This window comes from Chlorocebus sabaeus, chromosome 18, assembly GCF_047675955.1.
Source record: "Chlorocebus sabaeus isolate Y175 chromosome 18, mChlSab1.0.hap1, whole genome shotgun sequence".
In the NCBI taxonomy this organism is placed as follows: Eukaryota; Metazoa; Chordata; class Mammalia; order Primates; family Cercopithecidae; genus Chlorocebus; species Chlorocebus sabaeus.
In genome coordinates, this window is record NC_132921.1 from 9,038,170 (window position 1) to 9,061,796 (window position 23,627).

The following is a 23,627-nucleotide window of genomic DNA, read 5'->3' on the forward strand; positions in this document are numbered from 1 at the left end:
CCAATGCTCCAGGCTAATGGGTGCCAACAAATAGGAGGCAACTCTGTAAAAGATTTAAAGAGATTTATTCTGAGCCAAATGTGAGGACCGTAACCCATGACACAGCTCCAGGAAGTCTTGAGAACATGTATTCAAAGTGGTTGGGTTACATTTAGGAGGGCAGAAGTTATAGGTAGAGACATAAATCAATAAATATATGGTGTACATTGATTCAGCCTGGAAAGGCAGGGCTTTTTAAAGTGAAAGGTGGCAGGTGAGGGGAGAGGGTTGGGGAGACATCCAGGTTACAGGTGGATTCAAAGATTTCCTAACTGATAATTGGTTGAAGGGGTTAAGCTCTTCCTGAAAAGCTGAAGTCCGCAGAAAGAAATGTTTGTAGTTAAGATAAGTGGGAGAGGGGAGGTGGTTGAGAGGCCAAGGTTCTTATTATGTAGATGAAGCCTCCAGATAGCAGGCTTCAGAAGAATAGATGGTAGATGGTAAAGGTCTTTTATCAGACTCTAAAGGGTGCCGGACTTTTAGTTAAATCTCTCCTGGAACAGGAAGAGACCTGAAAGGGGAAGGGGACTTTCTACAGAAGAAAGATTTCCTCACAAGAGACAACTTTGCAGAGCCATTTCAAATTTTGTTCAAAGAAATATATTTCAGGGTAAAATACTTTGATTAATTTCAGGGGGCTTCTATCTGCCATGTGATGGTATACCAGAGTCAGGTTGGAATGTGATGTCTTATTGTTGTAAAAAGCCTGTTCTCTCAATGTTAAGATTTCTATTTTAATGCTAATGCTGATCAGTTGTGTCTGAATTCCAAGGGGAGGAGAGTATAATGAGGCATGTCTGACCACTCCCTTTTCCATCATAGCCTGACTAGTTTTTCAAGTTTTCTTTGGAATGATCTTGGCCAAGAGAAGGGGTCCATTCAGTCAGTTGGCAGGGTGCTTAGAAATTTATTTTTGTTGTACATGGAGAAATAAGGTTCTAACTTCTGATTGGGGGAATCTGGGTAGTGTATGAATGATAGATGTCAACCAGTGTGGCCTCTCTTAGCCTTGGTGCTTACCTGGAATATTTTGGCTTTGTTGTACATATATAATTTGGAGGATTTATAACTGGGTCCTGTGTAATTATTGAACTGTTCACTAGTTGAGGGTTAGCAAAAAAACAATCTTATGCTTTGTGTATTAATTCCATTAGAATATTTAGTAGACGATTATCTCATAATAAATGTGAAAGGCGAGAAACTAATCAAAAGCTATTAGCTCAAGCCTTTATTAAAATATTGCAACATGAAACACAGTTCAAGATGATTATATTGTGGGGACCAGGTAGATAAATATTTCGTAAGACAGAATTGGAAAGGCCAGATGTAACTGCCCAGTGGGTTAATCTTGCCCACTGCCTAGACAGAGCTAATTTATCTAGACAGGGGAATGGCAATAGAGAAAGAGTTTAATTCATGCAAAGCTGACTGTACAGGGGACCAGAGTTTTATTATTACTCAAATCAGTCTCCTCCAAAACTTGGAGATTGAGGTTTTCAAGAATAATTTGGTGTATGGGGGGTCAGAAAGTTGGCAGTACTGACTGATCAGGTCAGAGATAAAATAATGGGGAGTCAAAGTTGTCCTCTTGTGCTGAATCAGTTCCTAGGCAGAGGCCACAAATCCAACTGAGCCAGTTTATCAAGACCTGGGTAGTGCCAGTTGATCTATCAAGTGCAGGGTCTGCAAAATATCTGAAACACTGATCTTAGATTTTACATTAGTGATGTTATCCCCAGGAGCGATTTGGAGAGGTTCAGATTCTTGCACCCTCCAGCTGCATGACTCCTAAGCCATAATTTCTAACTTTGTGGATATTTTGTTAGTCCTGCAAAGGCAGTCTAGGCTCTAGGCAGGAAGGGGGGTTGTTTAGGGAAAGGGCTATTGTTATCTTGGTTTCAAAGTTAAATCATAAACTAAGTTTCTTCCAAAATTAGTTTAGACTACACCAGCAATGAATAAGACAGCTTGGAGGTTAAAAGCAAGATTTGAAGGCAGTTAGGACACATCTCTTTTACTGTCTTATTTTCTCAGTTATGATTTTTGCAAAGGCAGTTTCACAGTCATAGTTCAGTTTTATTCCAAGAATTATTCACTGGCAAGTTCTGGGAAATTATGAGGAAACTGAAATCATGTTGCTCATGGGATAAGATGCCGGAAGAGCAAGGTGTGGCCCTAGTTAAGCAGCTATTGGTTGATCAATTTGAATTTAGCAAACGGAGTGGAAAGAAACAGTGGAAACTAAGTTCTTGTAAGGATCAGTACAACATTTTAAGTCCTTCTTTTTGGCCAGCATTGGCGTAAAAGATAACATGCTAAGGACAATTGTCGGAGTCCAGATTTCCATTCGTGCCTTCCGATATCTTTGGAGATTGTGGAGTCTTGAGCGCATTCAGCAGCTCCTTATGTGACTTATATTTCTGTGGTCACTGTAATAACCTGTCCAGGGGGTAGCAGTTAACAAGTATTTAGGGCTGTGTGTAGGACATAGTGTAGAACTCTGAAGCCTCGAAAAACAAGAACTAGAATCATTAACAGTCTTTGAAAGGTTGTCCATCCAGCCCACCGTTTTACCTGGTTTTAATCATAAAACCAAGTTCCACCCTCCGTCTGGATTCCTTGATCCAGGTGACCCAGAATGTGGCAGAAGAGCCAGGTTGTCAAGGTTTCTTTCTTTTGTGTCTCATTTTGTATCCGATTAGTGAAGTATTTTCAAAATAACAGAGTCATTTGTAGAAATCAAAGTGTTAGTATTAAAGGAGGGCATTTTTTGAAGTTTTTAAATCCTCATTCATTAAAAATCTGGAATTTAAATTCATAAGACAGGAATAAGACAGCTAGAAGAAGAAGAAGTGTTTGGTGGTCACAGTGATGCAGCAGTCAAACTGTTAGCAGCAGTGAATTCAATGGGTCTTCAGCAGCTCAATTCTTGCCTCCTTGGAGGAGAGAATTCAACCAAGGGACATAAGGCAGAGGGAGAGACTGAGGCAAGTTTTAGGGGAGGAGTGAACAGGAATGAAAGGAAGTGCACTTGGAAGAGGTCAAGTGGGCAGCTTGGGAGATCCAAGTGCCCCAGTCAACCCTTGACTTCAGATTTTTACACACTGGATGATTCTGAGGTTTCTGTTTCTTCTCCCTTGATTTTTCCTTGGGGCAGGCTCTCTGCACGTGCAGTGGACTGCCAGCACTTAAGAGGGGGCACATGCGGAGTGTGTTTACAAGTCGTGTGCATGCTCCTTTGAGGCATTTTTCCCTTACCAGGTTGAACATTCCCAGAGAAGGGTCATATGCCAGTTACACTCCACCATTTTGCCTCTTAGTGCGCATGCTGGAGCCCACTTGCCCAACTCCAGAGACCTTATCAGAAAGCTGCTAATCACCAGCTTCAGGTGTTTTATATTTAATGGGAGACTACCTTTCCCTGGCACTGGCTGCAACCAATTATTATTTTAGAGAGACAGTTTAACAACCACCTGAGCATCACCCGATGGTTGCCTGACATTCCTGTGGGGCAGGGCCCCTCCTGTCCATGTCTGCCAAGCTACCTACTCTAACAAAACAAGAAATCTTGGGTAGAAGTTTTCCACCTGTTGCTTCATCCAGGTTCTTTGGAAAACAGACCCCTTTGTGATGTGCCTGCTTCTGAAGAATCCTGAGAGATTCTGTGTGATAGCTGCCATTGGGATGGAGATGCTGGAGATGCATAATGACTTTTAACTGAGAGACGTGACCCCAAAGTTCCATTCGGTGAAGTTTTACTAGAGTATTTATGATTGATAGTGCCTGATAGTCTTTTTCCATGGCCTAAGAGCATTCCGAGGTTGATGTCATTTTTAGCAAACCAGTAATCTTGGCAGATCATGCAGGATTCTCTTATTTGTCTTTGGAAAAAGCTGAGTGCAACTGGATTTGTTGATTAAAGATTTGGATATATAGCATAAAATCTCTACAGCAATTCTCAATTTTGGAAACTCTAATTTTGGGATAATATGTATTCTTTCAATTTCCATTGATGACTTAAGATGATAAGAGGAGTTGCGTTCTGGAAGATGAACCATATTTTGCAAACTCCTTGGCTATAGTCCCTATAAAGTTGGTGCCTCTGTAACTGGATAAGTAAGTTGATGTGTCCCAAGGTAAGAATATATAGTCTAGAAAAAAAAATTAAGCTAGTGCTAAGGTTGTTGTTTCTTGAGAGGGAAAAACTGCCATCCAGAAAACAGACAATAATTAGAAGATATTTATATCCATTTGAATGTGACCATGTATAAAATGTATCTTCAAATGTTCAAAGCCTTCATTTAAGCCATTATTCCTGTTAATGCTTCACCTTTACAGCTTTGCTAGTGTCATTCATTTGGCATGAAAAACACATGCCAGAAACATCCTCAATAATTTAGAGTAAAATTGCCAGTGTTTTAAGCTTACAGCCAATCTTTCTCTTAACCATCTATTCAATAATATATGTTATCCAGCATTATCAAGGTGAAAGAGTGAAATCCTCTCTTACAAGACAGCCTGGAGAATTAGGTTACTGTTGATGATTATTCTGTAAATAGCAACACAGTGTTCATGATTATCTGGGAATAACACTTTGTAAAGCACCAATCCCTAACCTTTTTGGCACCAGGCACCAGTTTCGTGGAAGATTATTTTTCCATGGACAGGGTCGGGGTGGGGAGGATGGTTTCAAGATGATTCAAGTGCATTATTACATTTATTATGCACTTTATTTCTACTATTATTACATACTCATCATAAGGTAGAATCAGTGGGAGCCTGAGCTTGTTTTCCTGCAACTAGACGGTCCCATCTGGCGGTGATGGGAGACACTGACAGATCATCAGGCATTAAATTCTCATAAGGAGTGTGCAACCTAGATCCCTTGCATGTGCATTTCACAATAGGGTTTGCACTCCTATGAGAATCTAATGCTGCCACTGATCACTCACCTGCCACTCACCTCCTGCTGTGCAACCCAGTCCCTAACAGGCCATGGACTAGTACTGGTCCGTGGCTTGGGGATTGGATGCCCCTGTTGTAAACAGTAAGAACAGACATGGGGACAAAGCTCCCTGGATTTTCCATTTACATCACGAAGCCACTGTATTTGCCACTGATTGTCCCTGACTGAGATGTGCATTAACATCACAAAACAAATGTTAATAGGGAGAATCATTCACCAGTTTTGATGCTTGAACATGAATATGTTTCTTTAACTTGAGAGATAAGAAATATTGAAGTGATTTATACAAATACATTTTATGTGGATATAGTGAAACTATGAAAACTGAGCTTCTCTTAACTGAGATTCTTTTTCCCATTGCATGTTAAATTATATAAACAACAAGTTCCCATTATAGTTACATTTATTAAAAATTGAAGAATGGAGAATGCCAAAGCATTTTATTATCCTTCTATTTTGAAGGTAAGAGAGCAAATTATTTTGTTATTCGTTGGAATTTCAAAGATATTCAAAGATATCTGGGAGAAGTAGGCATGATCCACATGAGTCCACTGTGAGGACAACTGGAAATGCGTATCTGGTGACTCCTGGACCCACTCTATTGGCCTCTTGGTTGAATTTAATCTGATTCTTTTGCAGCAAAGAAAAAAAAATAATGCTGAATATAATGCGTTTTCTGAATTCTGAGAGTTCTTCTAGTGAATTGTTTGAATCTGAGGGTGGTCTTAGGAATTCAAACTTGCAGCTGGTATCAAAAGTGAGAGCTGTCTTGGGGACTGCCAAGCTTCATAATATGTAAAACCTAAAATATCTGTGACTTTCTTGAGTTTCACAACCAATGTAGAGTATTTAGAAAATTTAAAGCATGAAAATCTTGACCTTGGTATTGAATAAATTAGACTTAGCGTTGACATTAATTTTATATAATAAAATGTGGAAGGAGATAGACAATATTCTAGAGAATACCCTTATTATATACTAATTCTAATTTGTCAAAGGATTCATGTATTTGTTCAGGACTATTATGAACCTACATAATTCTCAAATACAATTTACAAACCTCTGAATGTTAAAAATGTTAAAGATGGCTGGAAGTAGTGGCTCATGCCTGTAATCCCTGCACTTTGGGAGGCTGAGGTAGGCAGATCATGAGGTCAGGAGTTCAAGACCAGCCTGGCCAACATATGCCTCTACTAAAAATACAAAAAATTAGCCAGGCGTGGTGGTGGGTGCCTGTAATCCCAGCTACTTGGGAGTCTGAGGCAGGAGAACCTCTGGAACCCAGGAGGCGGAGGTTGCAGTGAGCCAAGGTCATGCCACTGCACTCCAGCCCAGGCAACGGCGTGAGACTCCATCTCAAAAAAGCAAAAACAAAACAAAACAAAACAAAAGTCAAAGACTTTAAAAATCATAAGTTCCATCTTTTTTATTCCAACTACAGATCTTATAAATAGCAAGAAAGTCTATAACTAGATTATATTTTGTTGTTGTTCTTATTGTTGCCTTTTTTTACATGGCCCATATGTTTTTAAGCAAAACAAATGCAGTTTAATATTTTTTAGCTCTTTTTTCAAAGTTTGTCTGAGCTAGATATTCTTAGGATACACACATAAAGACAAAACACAAAACTTTGATCATTAAGTCTCTAAAATTCCCCCAGAGAGAAGAGAGTGGGAGAAGACAAAAGGAAAAATGTAACAGGAGAAGTAAGTGGGAGCTAGCTTCAGACAAATACTAAATTTTCATCAGTAAAATGTAATTATCTTTCCTCTTCAAGGGCGAAAGATTAGATGCAGGAAACCCATTTGGACACAGACATACACACTCACACAAACACACACACACATGCACACAAATGTGAGATTTATATAATTGGTTGAAATAAGATGACCTCACTTACATATTCTCTTTCTTTTAGACAAGAAAGAAAATCTCATGAAGGTTTCTCCCTTTTATGCCTCTGAATGAACAATTTTCTTTATGTCAAAAATTCTTCAGACTGATCATTGGAATTATCAATTGTCCTTGGTGAGATTCATGTCATATTCTATGTTTGGTGCTGCTCACATCAACATAAATATTAATAAGCAGTCAGAGGGCCACTGGCTTCGTTGTCTACAATTCTAGTGGTGAGAAGCAAACACGTGCTACCTCCCCTCCGTCACAAACAGTGCATCTTTATCTCACACATAAAAGCCCCATCAATGACAATAGTAACAACATAAAATGTGAGTGGCACTCAACACAAAATGAAAGATTTCCAAGCAGAATCAGAGCTCATCTGGTGTCTAGCCACACCGGCCTCAGTGGGGAGAGAGAGCAATGTTGCTTCAGTGCTGTTCTCCTTTTTCACTGAAGTATCCAGTCCACGTAATGGGGATCTGGTCCTGATCCAGTTCTTCTCAAAGGAGAATCAATAGCAAAGGCCATTACCTCAAATTAAATAAACCCATTGCAGCATGACAACATCTCAAGGTGAATGACTTTCAGAGCTGACAGCATAGATTGGGAAAGGACAGTTTTTCTCTGAGAGCTGTTCACTGAATCCTTGGAAGGTATGAAAAACTGGATTTGTTAATTAGACTGTAGTATTCAGGGGTAGCAAGTTTTGGGGCATCATTTAACAGCTATTGTTGGTCAATTTGGATTTAGCAAGTGATGGGAAGTACAGTAGAGAAGATCTTGCAAGACATATCTTAAAATGAATCCTTGATATTCCACTTCAAAATATGGTCCTCAGATTTCCTCACCTCTGTTAATGGTAATTGTATTATCCCATTTTAATACAGCTATGAAGAAATACCTGAAACTAGATTATAAAGAAAAAGAGACTTAATGAACTCACAGTTCCACATGCCTGGGGAGACCTCACAATCATGGAGGAAGGTGAAGGAGGAGCAGAGGCATGTCTTACATGGCAGCAGGCAAGAGAGAACGTGGAGGGAAACTGCCCTTTATAAAACTAGCAGATCTCATGAGAGTCACTCACTATTATGAGAACAGCAGCATAACCACCCCTTATGATTCAATTACCTCCAACTGGGTCCCTTCCATCACACATGGGGATTATGGGAACTACAATTCACGATGAGATTTGGATGGGGAGACACCAAACTCTATCAATAATCCAATGTTTTAATAGTATATGACAGTAATCTTAGTGTGATCTTTGCTTCTGCTGTTCGTCTTGCTTCTTTAATCCAACATATGAACAAATTTTGTCAGCTCTACTTTCAAAAGTATGCATACAATCTGATCTGACGAGCATTCAGCATATTCACTTACCATTTAATCCAACACTCTATCATTTCTTATTTGGACAATTTTAGTAGTTCCCTAACTGGCCAGCCTCAAGATTTTATTTCCATAAAGTAGCCAGAAAAGTTCTATTAAAATATGGGTTAGATCATATCATTTCTGCATTCAAAATTGCCCTGTTGTTTCCCATCTCATAAAGAATTAATTCAAAATCCTCATCTTTTGCTCTAACATATTATTTGGCTCTTGGCTACTTTTCTAATTTCAACAACTACGAATTTTATCCTTTTCTCACGTGATCTAGCATATTGTCATTCTTTGAACAGTCCAAAGACATCTGTGCTTTCTGCTTTTCTTTTTTTGAATATTTGAATATCTAGCATTAAACAATAGATTAACTCCTAAAATCTAATGTTATCAGCAAATAATTACTTAGTATAATAATAATGATGGGCACATAATATACTTCTAGTACTTCAATATAGACAGTAATTAAAATTTATAAACATATATAAAGGTATAATTAATCAACATTTTACAAGGGAGAAAAGTGATGTTTGGAGAATCTAAGTAATGTGCACAGTATTATCTGACTTATAATTGGGTGCTCAAGATTCCATAATATCGGATTGTTTCCCGAACCATGTTGCACAATAACTAAATATTGTGCTATGCCACAACTGAGCAAATTGCAAAGGCTATTTGCAACTAACTACCAGAAATGTAAGACAATTTAGAAAAGTGCATAATCACTTTTGGGACATATGTGTTCTCAATACCTGCTTTGTCACATTTTCTATGCATTAAATCAGTGTCCTGATGAAATTTCATTGAAACTAGAAAGTTAGCTTTAATCATATGTATATATCCATACCATTAAGTTATGCAAATGAGCATATTATCACATTTTCCAACTTACATCCATTAGTACTTCATGTATATATAGATACTACACTATTTGAGCTCAATTCCCACTCATACTTGTTGTTGAAATTAGTCTTATCTTGTTAAACTCTTAGCACATTTTTTGTAAGACTTTTCTAAAATCAGAGGGGATGGGTGCTGTGGCAAGGGACAGGAAGAAGAAATGCCCTGGCACATAATCTCCTCCAACTGCCCGAGGTGACCTGCCGCCATCTTGACCTTTCTTTCCTTGGGTCTGGCCATTTTGAAGAATCCAGGCATCTCCTAGGCACATGAAACATTCTTGGTTTTTTCCTTCATTCCCTGTCCCGTCGGCTTACTTTTTGGTGCAAGCATATTTTGCAGCTCCCAGAAGATAGTGTTCCTCCCTGCTAAACATTCTGGAAGACACAGAAAAGTTGAGAAATTAAATCATCCAGCGGCAACTACACTCATAAACTAATTTCTTTATTCACTACAAATGTTTTGCAGCTGCTCCCACCCTGGTTCTGGCACTGAACTCGACAATGGATCTTCATGAATCGGGGTATCCTAGATCTCTTTATATCTTTAGTTTTACATTTCCAGGATATTGTCACAATTTCACTTCTCCAACTCTTAAATTTAATTATTCATTTAGCAACTATATTTTCAGTTTTTCTTAATTTATTATGGCAATTTTATTTTTAATATCCAAGAGCTCCTTTCCACAGCCTATTGTCTCATGACAATGTATATACTGTTCCTTTCCCTACAATGTTACAAAGTTATTAAGTGAAAGGTTAGAAATGATCTGGGAAGTCTGCCCTCAATGTGTTGTGCTCTATGACATGCTGCACTGAAGCTGTGGTTCATAGACCTTTACAGGTATGCTAAGACTTTGAACCCTATTCTCCATGCAGAGGGGTCTCACTAAAGTATTATTTACTGTGTCCCCACCAAATCTCACCTTGAATTTTAATATTCCCCACATGGTCCTTGGGAGATACTGTTATACTTAGAGGTTTTGTTTCATTTTTAGGAAACTTATTTTTATAAAATCATTAGTGTTTCCTGTGAGTTTTAATCTCCTTTCTGCAGAGAGGTAGGTTCTTCTTTCATGTCACAGTGTTTCCTCAAATGGCCAGAGAGTCTTCTTTGCTCATTCATATTTAGGAACAAGGCAATGCAAAGGCAATTGCTAAGTACAGAAGTCAAACTTAGTGACTCATGAGCTTTAAAGGGTGAAGATCTGGAGAAATGTCTAAACACTAGCCTTCATTTATTTAGAACAGAGTTTCTTATTTCTTCCTGAGTATTATTTCTTGAAAGAATAATTCTCCAATTCTTGTCCAGGGTGGTATGTCCCCAGGCACTCAGTTTTTGTGAAGGTATGGAATGTGCTATCTCTTGGGTAAGTTTTTGATTATTTCTGCCTGAACACATCAATGTGGAGCCATGTATTTTCTGGCTCCTCAGTCTCTTAGAGTTGCAGTCCTGTGAGTTCTCTGGGATATACTTCCTCCAACCTGTTTCATCTATTGTCTTCCTCCGTTTGTTTTTTGAATTATAGATGTGTGTAAAACAATCTTATAGCCTGATTTTCTTCAATTTCTATGTATCATTATGAGTTTATAATAAACATACCTCATAATTTCACATAATTTCATGGTATCTTGGAAGCAAGAAGAGATGCTCATATGTGGTTGGTCTGGCATCCTAAACTGGAAGTTTTATTTATTAAATATGTCACTTGAAGATTAATTAAATTTGTATTTATTTACTGTTCTTAATGATTAGAAATATTATTACCAAGTAATGATTTTGCCTTAGAAATGTGTTTATCAAATTCATCCAGGAAATATATCAGCTTTTGGTTTAATACTAAAATAACAATTTGTACAGATTTCAGATTAAATGCCCTTGAAAAAGTTTATATATCTTTATGTTGCAAATTTCAGCCTCCGATTCTCACATACAGACTGGTGCATAGAAAAGACAGAAAGACAAGTGAGTTCACAGAAAGACAGCAATAGTTCTTCTGGGTCTTTCAATGGCAACAGCACCAGTAATAGCATCAAACAATTGACTCTACCCAGGCTCTCTTCCTTCTGATTGGAGCATCTGTCTCTCTTTTATTATTGCTCTGCTTCTTTGACTGAGCTCAAGTAGTTTTCACAATATGTACAGCAGTTCTTACAATGATAACTTTTACTTTTCTTCTTCTCCTGATGTGCCCGTATTTAACGAGACTCTGTTCACGTCAGAAAAAGATTTCCCTGGGTTTCTGTGGATGTTTCACTACTGCTGAGTTGTTGTTATTATCTCTGTCTGTCATGCTCATCCTCATCTGGGTTCTCGCTGGCCATTGACTTCTCATGGACGTCACTGTAATTGCCTTTGTCTGCCTGCTGTGTCTCAAAGTCCCCTGTCTGCTTCTCCCAGGACTTTTAATCTATGATGTCTTTTAGGTATTTTTCTCAGCCTACATCTTTAATAGCAATGTCATGGTGAACGTGGCCATGGCAGCTGGCTGAAAATCCCCTTTACGTTCTGTCCTGGAAGCTCAACCTGGGGTCTGGTGTTGAGCGTGATGTTCCTCGCCTGTCTCTGCCTGGAAAACTGGTCTTCCCACATTCCACTGGGAGCCACTTCCTCATGTTGGGCATTGGAGACATTGTTATACCTGGTCATCTGCTATGCTTTGACCTTCGCTATGATAATTACAAAAAACAAGCCCGTGTGGCCTCCTGTGGTGGCCCTGGACCTGCCAACATCTCTGGGCACACGCAGAAGGTCTTTTACTTTCACTGCACCCTCATGGGATACTTTGTAGATCTGCTCACTGCTACTGTGGCCTCTCACATTCACCAGGCCGCCCAGCCTGCCCTTCTCTGTTTGGTGCCATTTACATTATTGCCACTCCTCATGATGTATTTAAAGGGTGATGTCCGGTGGATGTGGTCTGAGCTATTCCACTCCAAGACCAGTAAGCTCCCAATTCCTGGAAGTATGATGGATCACGTAGAAAGTGACCAGATGCCCATGATAGTCCTTTTCTCTCAACTTGTGGTTTTGCTTCCTCTCAGAACTGGCCTGGTATTCAGAGATACACCTGTTAAAGGAACTGCTGGGTGACTGGGTTTCACATTTAAAAGGAGCTTATTTGCAGGACAGAAGTGCTGGAGCCCTGTTCGGTTCCTTCTCTTTCTGCAGATGTGGAGGTGGACGCCCTTCTAGAGAGACAGGCCTCCCCCTGGCACTGCTTCCTCCCTGTTTTTTATGGATCTGCACTGCATGGTTACTTTGCGGTAGAGAGAGATGTGACTGTTTCAAAACTGAAAACAAGGAGTTGTTCAGACCTTTTCACCACTAAAAGGATGAAAAAAATTAGCAAACCAAAATTCCCTCAATGAACCCTCGAAACTTTGGGACCGGTTTCCCATGGAGATTCTTCTTTCCTATATTTTGATTTATTAAATATTTTCTGTGGTATGAATGCTTTCTTTCTTTTCTTTTCTTTTGTTTTTGAAATGCTTTTTTTTATTAGACCAGAAAACTGATCAAATCTAAATCTGGACAAACTAGAAATAGAAAGTCTGGGTGATAGCAATACACTCTATAGACACATTCTAGCATCACTTCCACTTACCAGGTATCGGAGGATCGTGGTACCTGCAAATGCGTGCTCCTACAATCCAACACACAATTACCAAGACTCGGTAATTTATAAAGGAAAGAGGTTGAATTGACTCACAGTTCCCCAAGGCAGGGGAGGCCTCACAATCATGGTGGAAGGTGAATGAAGAGCAAAGTTAAATCTCATATGATGGCAGGCAAGAGAGCTTGGTGCAGGGGAACTTCCATTCATAAAACCATCAGATCTTGAGAGACTTACTACCATGAGAACAGTATGGGGGAAACTGCCCTCATGATTCAATTATCTCCACTTGGCCCCACTCTTGACATTTGGGGAATATTAAAATTCAAGGTGAGATTTGGTGGAGACACAGTAAATAATGCTTTAGTGAGGCCCCTCTGCATGGAGAATAGGGTTCAAAGTCTTAGCATACCTGTAAAGGTCTATGAACCACAGCTTCAGTGCAGCATGTCATAGAGCACAACACACTGAGGGCAGACTTACCAGATCATTTCCAACCTTTCACTTAATAACTTTGTTACTTGTGGGCAGGTTTTTACACCCATCTCATAGGGTTGTCATAGGATTTAATAAGATAATTTTTATCACATGGCTTTAAGTTGTTTTTTCAAAGTAATGTCAAATAGGACATCATTTGATTATTCAGGGAACTCAATTATTGATACAACTTAGCTTTTTCTCTGACACAGAAATGGACACTCAATGACACAACAATAAAATTAAAATAAAAAACTATATAAAAATAAAAATTCACCAAGAATTATTATTTACATTTAAAATTAGCTCAATCCCATGACATACAATGGAAGGTAAATATAAATCAAATCATGATCTCTTAAGTAAATAGAGAAGTAAAAACACTTATTATTTGCCTATAAAAGTTGAAGCTAGATGAGGGAACCATTTACCTGACGCTCCAGAAAAGTCCTTGCTAGATGCTTAAAATAGGACTGTAAGAAATATGTGAGAGAGACAGAGAGAAAGATTGTAGAACAGAATCTCAAATAGATACATGCTATTCCTTTCAAAATTTTGTGCTGCAGTGTTATTTTTAGAGAGAATTACCATATACGGTTTTGTAATTCCTGTTTATAGTGTTTCTCAAATGATTATATAAATAAGTTTAAAGTAGAGTTATTTTAGAAAATTGGGGTAAATCACTCTCAGAACAATTAGGTCTTCAGTATTTATGTAACAACTAACTCTAGAGTATTCCAGTATTCCCCCAAAAAATCCATTAAAGTAGGGAGCCATTTGAAAATATTATATAATAATGGGAAAACCTAAGGATATATTTTGGGGGATTAGTGGCAACTAACAAAATAATTGACAAAAGATGTAGTAATAAACCATAATGCCATAATATAACCTTATTTACCAGAGTCTGATATGATGGTAAATGCAATTATTCTCAAAATTTTAGACAGGAATAACTAAAAACATTACCATCTCTCTTTAAAAACCAAGAAAAACAATTTAGAAAGGGAAAGCAAAAAATGTCCAAATGTAGATTATAGTGTGAATAAAAAATTGTAAATGCTATATAGCTCTACTGGATTTTGAAAATCCAGTAGATTTTCAAATTGTCCTATCTTAGTATGTGTAAAATATTATCATTCTCCAATTCATTTTCAGACAGATTTTGAATAATGGCCTAAATATCCCTAATTGTTCTGGCTTATATTTTATGTCATTGTAGGGGAAGGAACAGTATATACATTTCCTACTGCTGCAGAACAAATCACGAGAAATGTAGCAGCTTAACACAAATTTAGCATCCCACAGTTTCCATAGGTCAGGAGCCTCGCTTGTTTTGGATAGGCCTTCTGCTCAGTGTCTCATAAGGCAGAAGTGGGTCCCAGCTGGATATATCCTCATCTGGAGGCTCTATTAAGGAAGAATCCACTTCTGAGATCTCTCAAACTGTTGGCAGAATGCATTGACTACTATATGACTTAAGTCCCTGTTTTCTTGGTAGCTGGGAATGCTCTTAGCTCCTAGCGACTCGCGGGTCCTTGGCCTGTGCTTTCTCCATAAGCCCCGCCCACAATATGGCAGCCTTCTTCAGTGCCAGCAGCAGAATCTCTCCCATGCTCTATATTTCCTCCTTCAGATAAGGCCAGGCCCACTCAGGATAATTTTTGATGAACAGAAAGCAAACATATCTGGTGTCTTAATTTCACAAATATTCTATTATTTGAATATTTCTTTCTTTTTTTTTTTTTTTTGAGACAGAGTCTCGCTCTGTCGCCCAAGCTGGAGTGCAGTGGTGTGATCTCGGCTCACGGCAAGCTCCGCCTCCCGGGTTCCCGCCATTCTCCTGCCTCAGCCTCCCGAGTAGCTGGGACTACAGGCGCCGCCACTACGCCCGGCTAATTCTTTGTATTTTTAGTAGAGACGGGGTTTCACCGTGTTAGCCAGGACAGTCTTGATCTCCTGACCTCATGATCTGCCCACCTCGGCCTCCCAAAGTGCTGGGATTACAAGCATGAGCCACCACGCCCAGCCTATTATTTGACTATTTCAATATTTGTATATTTGAATTATTCAAAAAAGAATATTGGGGTCTATCTCAAACTTTTGCTGCCACAGCCTGAGTAGGGTAATTTTAACCTTAAAAAGATTTGGATATATACCCAAAGCAAATAAAAATAGTTTTGTGAAATTCAAGAGTGACACATTCATCAAAATAATTGACAAAAAAATTAAAGTATAATTTAAAACCCCAAATGTATATGTTTAAAGAATATAGTAAAGCTTAGAAGTATAGCTTTCAATTTAGTATTTAAAATATGTTTTTTAAAAAATAATGGGAATTGATAAATTCATATCTCAATGAGGTAAAATCATTACAGAAGTAAATTCCCTAGAGGGAAAATTTTTATAATTCATATTTTGATAAATTGTTTATCGTCTTGCATCACTCTTGTAACCGGTGTTCAAAATGGTAATAGGAAAACTAAGCACTGTAGAATCTAGTCCTCCAGCATATTTATCTATTTAAGAAACCAAAATGTTATATTTTATTCTAAAATACTACATGATTATAATGACTCTGTAACTTAGGTAATTGAATATTTAATCCGTTGATATTCTTAAAATGTTTCTTTCCAAACAGACTACTTTTTTTTCAGTTTGATCTCTTTCAAATGTAACCATACTGTTATTTTTTTGTTTCTGCATTTTTATATTAATTGCAGTTTATTAATCAATATTGATAAGCATTTCAATGGGTATCAAGACCATTTGATTTGAGAAACATTAAATCACCCCTTTATTAAGAAATGTTTCTCTTATAACATACAATGTATGTTACTTTAAATAATTTGTTGGGGTTTTTAACATGCTACATGAAAAGAATAGCACAAAAACATGAACTTGATTAACACATGACAGCTTATTCTCATTTTCTGTATTCCATGGAGAAATGCTGCCTTCCATCCATATTCTGTGTCTATTTCATGTTCAATAAAATCAAATGTGGCATTGCTTGGTGTCACTGAGCCATGTCCCTGCCTGGGTGGATGCCTGATCAAAAAGCTACTAAGAATCTGCAAGAACGAAGTAGGCTGGGAAGATTGGGAGAAAGTGCTAGAATGTTTATAATAAAAAATAACGTAAAGTTAAACATATAAGGCTTAATGAATGTATCCAGATATCTCCAAAATTGTAACTTTGTTTTGGAAGAAAGTACACTTAGTCTACTTAAAATTTCAAAAAGTTTCATTCATTTCATCCAATCATTGATGACCATGGTTCTACTGCTTATTGTCCTACTTTTCAGATGGATATGACTTTTTTTGCCACTGATCTGTTTCACCCCATTCACATGTTTATTATTATTATTATTACAGTGGTCCATCTGACTCATTTTGTAACTTTCTGTGATCATTATTTTGCACAGAAACAGATTAAATGAGAAAAAAATGAACGTACTGTAATGGTGAAAGAATAACGATAAGAATAATTTCTTTAAAGAAATTAAATATATTTTACACACAAGCATTTATTGTTCTTTCTGCAGTATCCAAATTTTAAGGGAAAGGAATAATGCATATGCACATGATTAAACCTTTATTTCTTTGTCAGGATAAGTAGAATAGCAACAACAACAACAGCATTTATATTTCGGTTAGTTTAATTCCTCCCACTTGAGGTAAGGTAATGTATTAAAAGGGAATGGGAATGGACTCAGAAGTTTTTTAACTTTTAATCCAAAGTTTCTGGGTTTTGACGTTGAAAATGTTATTTATTTAATTTCAATATTTCCATTATTTTCAATGGGAAAGTAGAAATGCATATGTATCTTGGGAAATTGATATGATTAAATTAGGTAATACATTTGGAATGGCTGTCCTGATGCCTGCCTTGCAGGAAGGCACTCCATGAGTGATTGCTATCCCTTAAATTGCTCTACAGGCAATTTTATGGTGTCCTCATTGCTATCATAGTTGACTAATACAACTCTAGCATCCACTAGTTAATGTATACTCTAAGTACAGATCTTTATTCTTAATTTACAAAAGAGTTTGTTTAGGAAAGAGTTATATTCTTTCCTTTTTATTAAATGACTTCTATAAAGTATTAACGACTAACCTTGTGACAGTGTTAAAGTACTTATGAAAATGTCTAATTTATTCCCAAGAAGCAATCTGTTTGCTTAAAGAATCTGCTTAAACAAATGACTTTATTAAATAACCAAGTGTTTCTAAAAAGAATGGTACTAAAGAGGCAATACAAAGAATATTAATTAGAAAATTTTCATTTTAGCCCGCATGGGAAAAAATAAAATGGAACAAGAAAATGGACATAGAAAATGCTCAATCTGTTTGGATTTTTACCTTCCAGACATTGCAGAAAAACTTAACACATAAGAACTAATAGCATTTAAATTATAATATCCCCCATTCAGAAGATCCAAGTGAGAACAGTAGGCCGTTGAAAGTTACGTGCTTTTATGTGACCTTGTTTATGATAAAATTAAGGTAAATGTCTACGCATGCATTAGATAAACAGCAAAGTCTAGGATCTTAATAATATTACATTATTCGGTTCAGGTACTTTTCTCTGAAATAAACTTTAGATTTGTTCAGAAAAGGTAAACATAGAGGATAAATGCTTTTTATTCTTCTGTACCATACTCTTCTGTAGCTTAATACATTGTATGTAGTCATGATATGCCATAGTGTAAAATACTGGCAGCATATGTTTCCTTCTAGCAGCATAGGTGTAGAACAGTCTCACGCCTGTAATCCAGCAGTTTGGGAAGCCGAGGTAGGTGGATCACAAGGTCAGGAGTTTGAGACCAGCCTGACCAACATGGTGAAACCCTGTCTCTATTAAAAACACAAAAATAAGCCGGGCATGGTGGCGGGTGCCTGTAATCCCAGCTACTTAGGAGGCTGAGGCGGGAGAATTGCTTGAACCCAGGAGTGAGCTGAGATCGCACCACTGCACTCCAGCCCGGGTGACAGAGTGAGAGCCCTATCTCAAAAGAACAACAACAAAAAAAGAACAGTCTATCCATTTTGTCTTTTTTTATTTTAGTTTCTATTTTTAAATTTAATTTAATTTTTTATAAAGACAGGATCATGCTATGTTGTCTAGACTGGTCTTGAACTCCAAGGCAAGCAATCCTCATGCCTTGGTCTCCCAAAGTGCTGGGATTACAGGTATGAGCCACAATACCTGGCCCTCTATCCATTTTAGAATCATGTATTTTAAGCTTTTTTGGAATTCAAAGTATTTTTAAATGGAATATAATAAATGGTGGATTTATATGTGGATGCATTAAAAATAATAGAATATATACAAATGTGAATATCTAACTCGATGTGTGTGTATGTATAACATTTTTTCTCCCTTTGCCATTCTTTTAAATATGTTTCGCTATGGTGAGTATCAACTACATGTATTAGAAAATAAGATCATTATCATCACCATCAAGAACATTGGTGGGAAAGCTATGTTGTAAGGGCAGGAGGAGTTTTTAAAGTCTCGCACACATGGCAGTTACTGAATGACACATGGCACAGCATCCTTGCCCTCTACATACTCACTAGTATTTGGCTTAAAGTATGTTCAACTTCCTTCATTCATTGCCATTTTGTTTCCAAAGTGTCACTTTACTGATATTTTTAATTATAATTCAGTGTGCTGCTTAAACTACCAAACAAGAAAAATTGCAAGATAGGGCAATATTTTTGTTTTGCCATATACATTTACTTGTTTACAAAAATACTTTAGTATACTGTGATGTAAGGCACAGGTAGAAAAAGATGTGAATATAGTAATTTGAATCTGAAGTTTATGTACTCATTAATAAACATGTTTTCACACAATTAAAAAAATACATATGCTTCTTATCTGGACATCTAGACATTAGGCATATACATTTTATGGTAAAATGTCAGTTATTTGTATTTATAAAATTATCTCCATTTAATGCAATATTCAATATATTTTAAAGCATCATATGTATTACAGATGTATATTTGTACATGTATATGTCTGTGTGTGTGTGTGTGTGTGTGTGTGTGTGTGTATAGTTTGTTTTTGTTTTTTTCCTAGATGTAAATGTAGTCTTAGTTTAAATCTGGAATATCTTGCTAGGCTGGTTTTTTCTTTCCTATATATGAGAACATAATATAATCAGATAGATCATCTTGTTAACATACCTTTTACTTTATTCAGAAATAAAAAATATGATTATTTACATTGCTTTAAAGACATATATGAGTATTTCTATGTGATGTTATTTTAAACAGAGAAACTTTCTCATTGGTTGTGATGAAAGCTATTGTCGATAACCTTTCATGGACTTTATTTAATGTTATTGGCAATCACAGAAATGTCAAGGAACACTGTGGTTCTGGAGACCTAACAAGGTGGTAACGGTATTTAATAACTATGTGGTGTACACTAGAAGTTTACCAAAAGAGAAGTATTTACTGAATTTACTAATTTACTAAAAGAGAAGTATTTTCATCACCAAAAAATTAAGTGAGGTGATATGTTAATTAGCTTGATTGCAGTAATCATTTAACAACATATAGGCATATCAAAACATGTTGTACAGCTTAAATATCTATAATTTTTATTTGTCAATTATATGTCAGTAAAGCAAGAAATAAAAAAGCCACTTTGGTCACTTCCTTCACGTTTTATGCCAGATTGAGACAGTTTCTTCTATTTGGGTAATGAGTGCAAGGGAGGTCCTCAATAATTTCGTGAAGTAGAATTAGTTTGTAATGTTGGAAGATGAATTTCCTGCAGCTTCTTCAGTCACTTTTCTTCAAATCAGGAGTAATTTTATTGAAGAAAGTCCAGGGTACCCAGAGCCAATAGATTACTGAAGAGTTCAAGAGGTGAACTCTTTTTCAGTCTGTCTTTTCCTAACAGCTTATTTGAAATCGAAATATATATGTGTGTGTGTGTGTGTGTGTGTGTGTGTGTGTGTGTGTGTGTGTGTGTGTGTGTATGTAGATTTTTTTTCCAGTTATAAGCTCAATATGTTTCTGTTACATAATATGCAGTTGTGTCTCAGTATCCATGAAGGACTGGTTCTAGGATTCCCTGCAGAGACCAAAATCCAGCATTGTTACAGTCCTTTCTATAAAATAGTGTAGTATTTGCATATAACCAATGCACCTTCTCCTTTTAAATCATCTCTGGATAACTTATAATACCAAATATAAAGTGTTACTTAGTTTCTATAGAGAATTTTTAAATTTGTATTTATTATTGTTCTATTGTTATTTTTCTATTTTTTAAAATATTTTCTATCCACAGCTGGTTGAATCCATGGAAGCAGAAGCTGTGGATACAGAGGGCTGACTTTAATACATATAAGCCAAAAAAGAAACATGAAAGGAAAAAAAGAAAGATAAAAGCAGGAAAAATAATAAAACATACAGGGAAAAGGAGAGAAATAAAAAAGTTGAAACAAAAAAAGAGAGAAAGGAATAAGGAAACAGAGAAAATTGGAGAGAGAAGGTGAGGAATAGAAGGAAGATGGAAGTTAGGAAAGATGGAAAATGGAAAGAAGTGAGGAAGAAAAATTAAGAGGAAGAGGGAAGGAAGGAAGAAAGGGAGGAAGGGAAGGAGGGAAAAAGGAAGAAAGGAAAGGAGGGAGAGAGGGAGGCAGGGAAGGAAGGAAGGAAATAAGGAAGAGAGGGAGGGAAGGAAGGAAGGAAGGAAGGAAAGGGAGGAAGGAAGGAAAGAAGGAAGTGAGGGAGGGAAGGAAGGAAGGAAGGAAGGAAGGAAGTCTTTATACATGTTATGCATTGAATAATACCATAACCTGTGCATCTTGTTCCAAGTTCAATTTGTTTCCAGTCCAGTATGTGTTTCCTTACTCATGGATATTGAGCACAGAATGGGTTTTCAAATTTGCAAATTTCTGCTATTTAACCCAAATCATTTCCCCTAGTTTTTATTTGTGCTTGTTTCTGTTTACATTTTTTTTTTTTTTAAACAAACTAGGATTTGTCTTCCTATAGAAAAATGGAGATTGTCAGTGGAGAGAAACAGAATAAGAGGCATAAATTAGAGGCTGAGGAATTGCTATTACCTGTCTCGATGCATCACTCAATGGATTTAAAGGGACACATGACTGATACAGACCCCAGGTATTAGTTACTTTGAGGTGAAGACTCACTGGATAAGTTCCATTGTAGCTGTCAGGTAGAGATGTCATTTTCAACAGTTTTGGAACTTGACTTGTGAGCATACTTTGCAATCGTTCTGACTTGCACTTCTGGCTATAGAAATTTCTAGGTTTAACATAAATATTCAGTACCCATTTCCGCCTCCTTCAGCTGTCAGCTTCAATTCATCTTTAAAAGTTTAATAACTTAGATTTGTATAGCACTTGTTTTCAAGTCAATTTCAGAAATAAAATTTCATTTTGTTCTCAAACAACCTTCAGATGTCAAAATTAATATCCTAATTATAGAGACAAAGGAACTCAAGTACACAGAGATGAACTGTTCTTTCCTGGGTTACCTGGACAGCTCCAGAAAGACATAAGGTTACAACTCACCATTTCTGATGCCTACGTTCGTGAAATGAAGATAATTCTGTTTTGCTTTGCTTTTCATGTTATAAGACAAGCATCTGTAGGAAGAAATGGATGATCTGTCTAACCTCTCCTTTTGCTGGTCAATGCACTGGGTCTTCCTGTGTTTATCAGTCCCACTCTAATTATGCCTTTAAGTGCCTTGAGTGGGAAGATTTTTTTTTCTGTATCCTTCCTCACAGAAGTGCTCAACTTCTAGTGGCAACTTAGGTGTCAGGTGACTCTGGCCATAAAAGGAACCCGGTAACAATCCCTTTCACATGTGTTAATACCTGAGTGTTATAGTTTGGCTGCGTCTCCACCCAAATCTCATCTCAAATTGTAATGCCCATGTGTCAAGGGAGAGGACTTGGTGGGGGGTGATTGGATCATGGAGGGCGGTTTCTCCCATACTGTTCTCGTGACAGTGAGTGAGTTCTCACGAGATCTGATGGTTTTATAAGGGACGCTTCCCATTTTGCAATCTCTGTCTTTCCTGTCTTCTTGGGAGGAAAGTACTTGCATCACCTTTGCCTCCCCAGCCACGCTGAACTGTGAGTCAATTAAACTTCTTGCTTTATAAATAACCCAGTCTCAGGTGTTCTTCATAGTAGTGTGAGAACAGACTAATACATTAAAATATCTAAGTGGTCAGAGAGACTTAGAAAGTCCCATCGCACTGAAATCAGTACCCATTTCATTTGACACTTTTCCATTTTTCATTCACTCATGCATTCATTTCCTCATTCAAATGTGTTTACTGAACTGCTATTTCTTGCTATGTATAAACCACTGTTCCCAATCCAGCTAAGCATAGTGAAGTAGCACCCCAGATTTCAGGAAGATTTGCCACCAAAGGACAAGATTTTTTTTTTTCCCAAGATAAAACTAAGACTGAAGAAAATAATGTTTAAAGATTCAAAGATAAGGGGGAAAATATATTGTGTAACCCTTAACAATACTTGGAGGGTGGGAGACTCAACTTGCAAGAAATGGTTGAATTCTCATTCCAATTTGTAAGACATCCCTGTGGTTAAGTCTTTTGGGTGATGAACGAATCAGACTTTTATATGCCTGGGTAGTTAGGCTGTTTTTGTTAAATGATTCATTAAGCTCTGTAAATTCAGAAAGAAGAGCAAGTTAGAAGCAGTACAGTATTTCATGCATGCTTGTTAAGCTCTTTCTTTACTTAATGAGCAGAGTTTCAAAACTTTTGACTACACTGCCACTAGCAATGAAATACTTTCCTGCGATAAGTGTGGTGCAGCTTCCTATTTCGAGAAGATATTTACTGTGGATGGAGAAAATGGGCGAGAGCCAAGTTACCACATGTGTTCCATTGTCTCCAATGAATTTGTGTTGAGCATCAAAAATTGTTTCTTACCTATTTTGACAACTTTACTGTTTCCTTTAACACATCAAGTTGTAATTCATTATGACAAAAAGTTCAGCTCTTTAAAATATGTTTGCAAGAAACCTTAATGAAGTATGATTTGTACTTATTAAAAGGAGAAAATGCAAACACAGTTCTTAAATGTGCATGTATATTTGTGTGTGCTTCTGCTTTACATTAATCCCTGTGAAATATAGGATTAAGTTTACCATAGAAGTTACATCTTGAAAATAATGTTTTTGTGTCATACTTTAACATACATTTGGATAATACTGACAGTAAAATGCAGGAACTAACAAATCATAGCATTACAAAATATAATTGAATTTGACTGACTGTTGGTAAATTGGAATTTCATAGATGACGTTAC

At 37.0% G+C, this 23,627-nt stretch overlaps 1 long non-coding RNA gene and 1 pseudogene across 1 annotated transcript; one reads left to right on the forward strand and one right to left on the reverse strand.

The window, feature by feature from the left end:
- Positions 1–1,252: 1,252 nt before the first annotated feature.
- LOC140709039 (uncharacterized) lies at positions 1,253–22,294 on the reverse strand. Its single transcript, XR_012089372.1, has 4 exons — positions 22,158–22,294; positions 9,381–9,567; positions 8,291–8,391; positions 1,253–2,546 (listed from the first exon to the last, which is right to left on the reverse strand). It is a non-coding gene; the product is annotated as an uncharacterized lncRNA (long non-coding RNA).
- Positions 11,063–12,161, forward strand: LOC119620520 (signal peptide peptidase-like 3; annotated as a pseudogene).
- Positions 22,295–23,627: the final 1,333 nt, after the last annotated feature.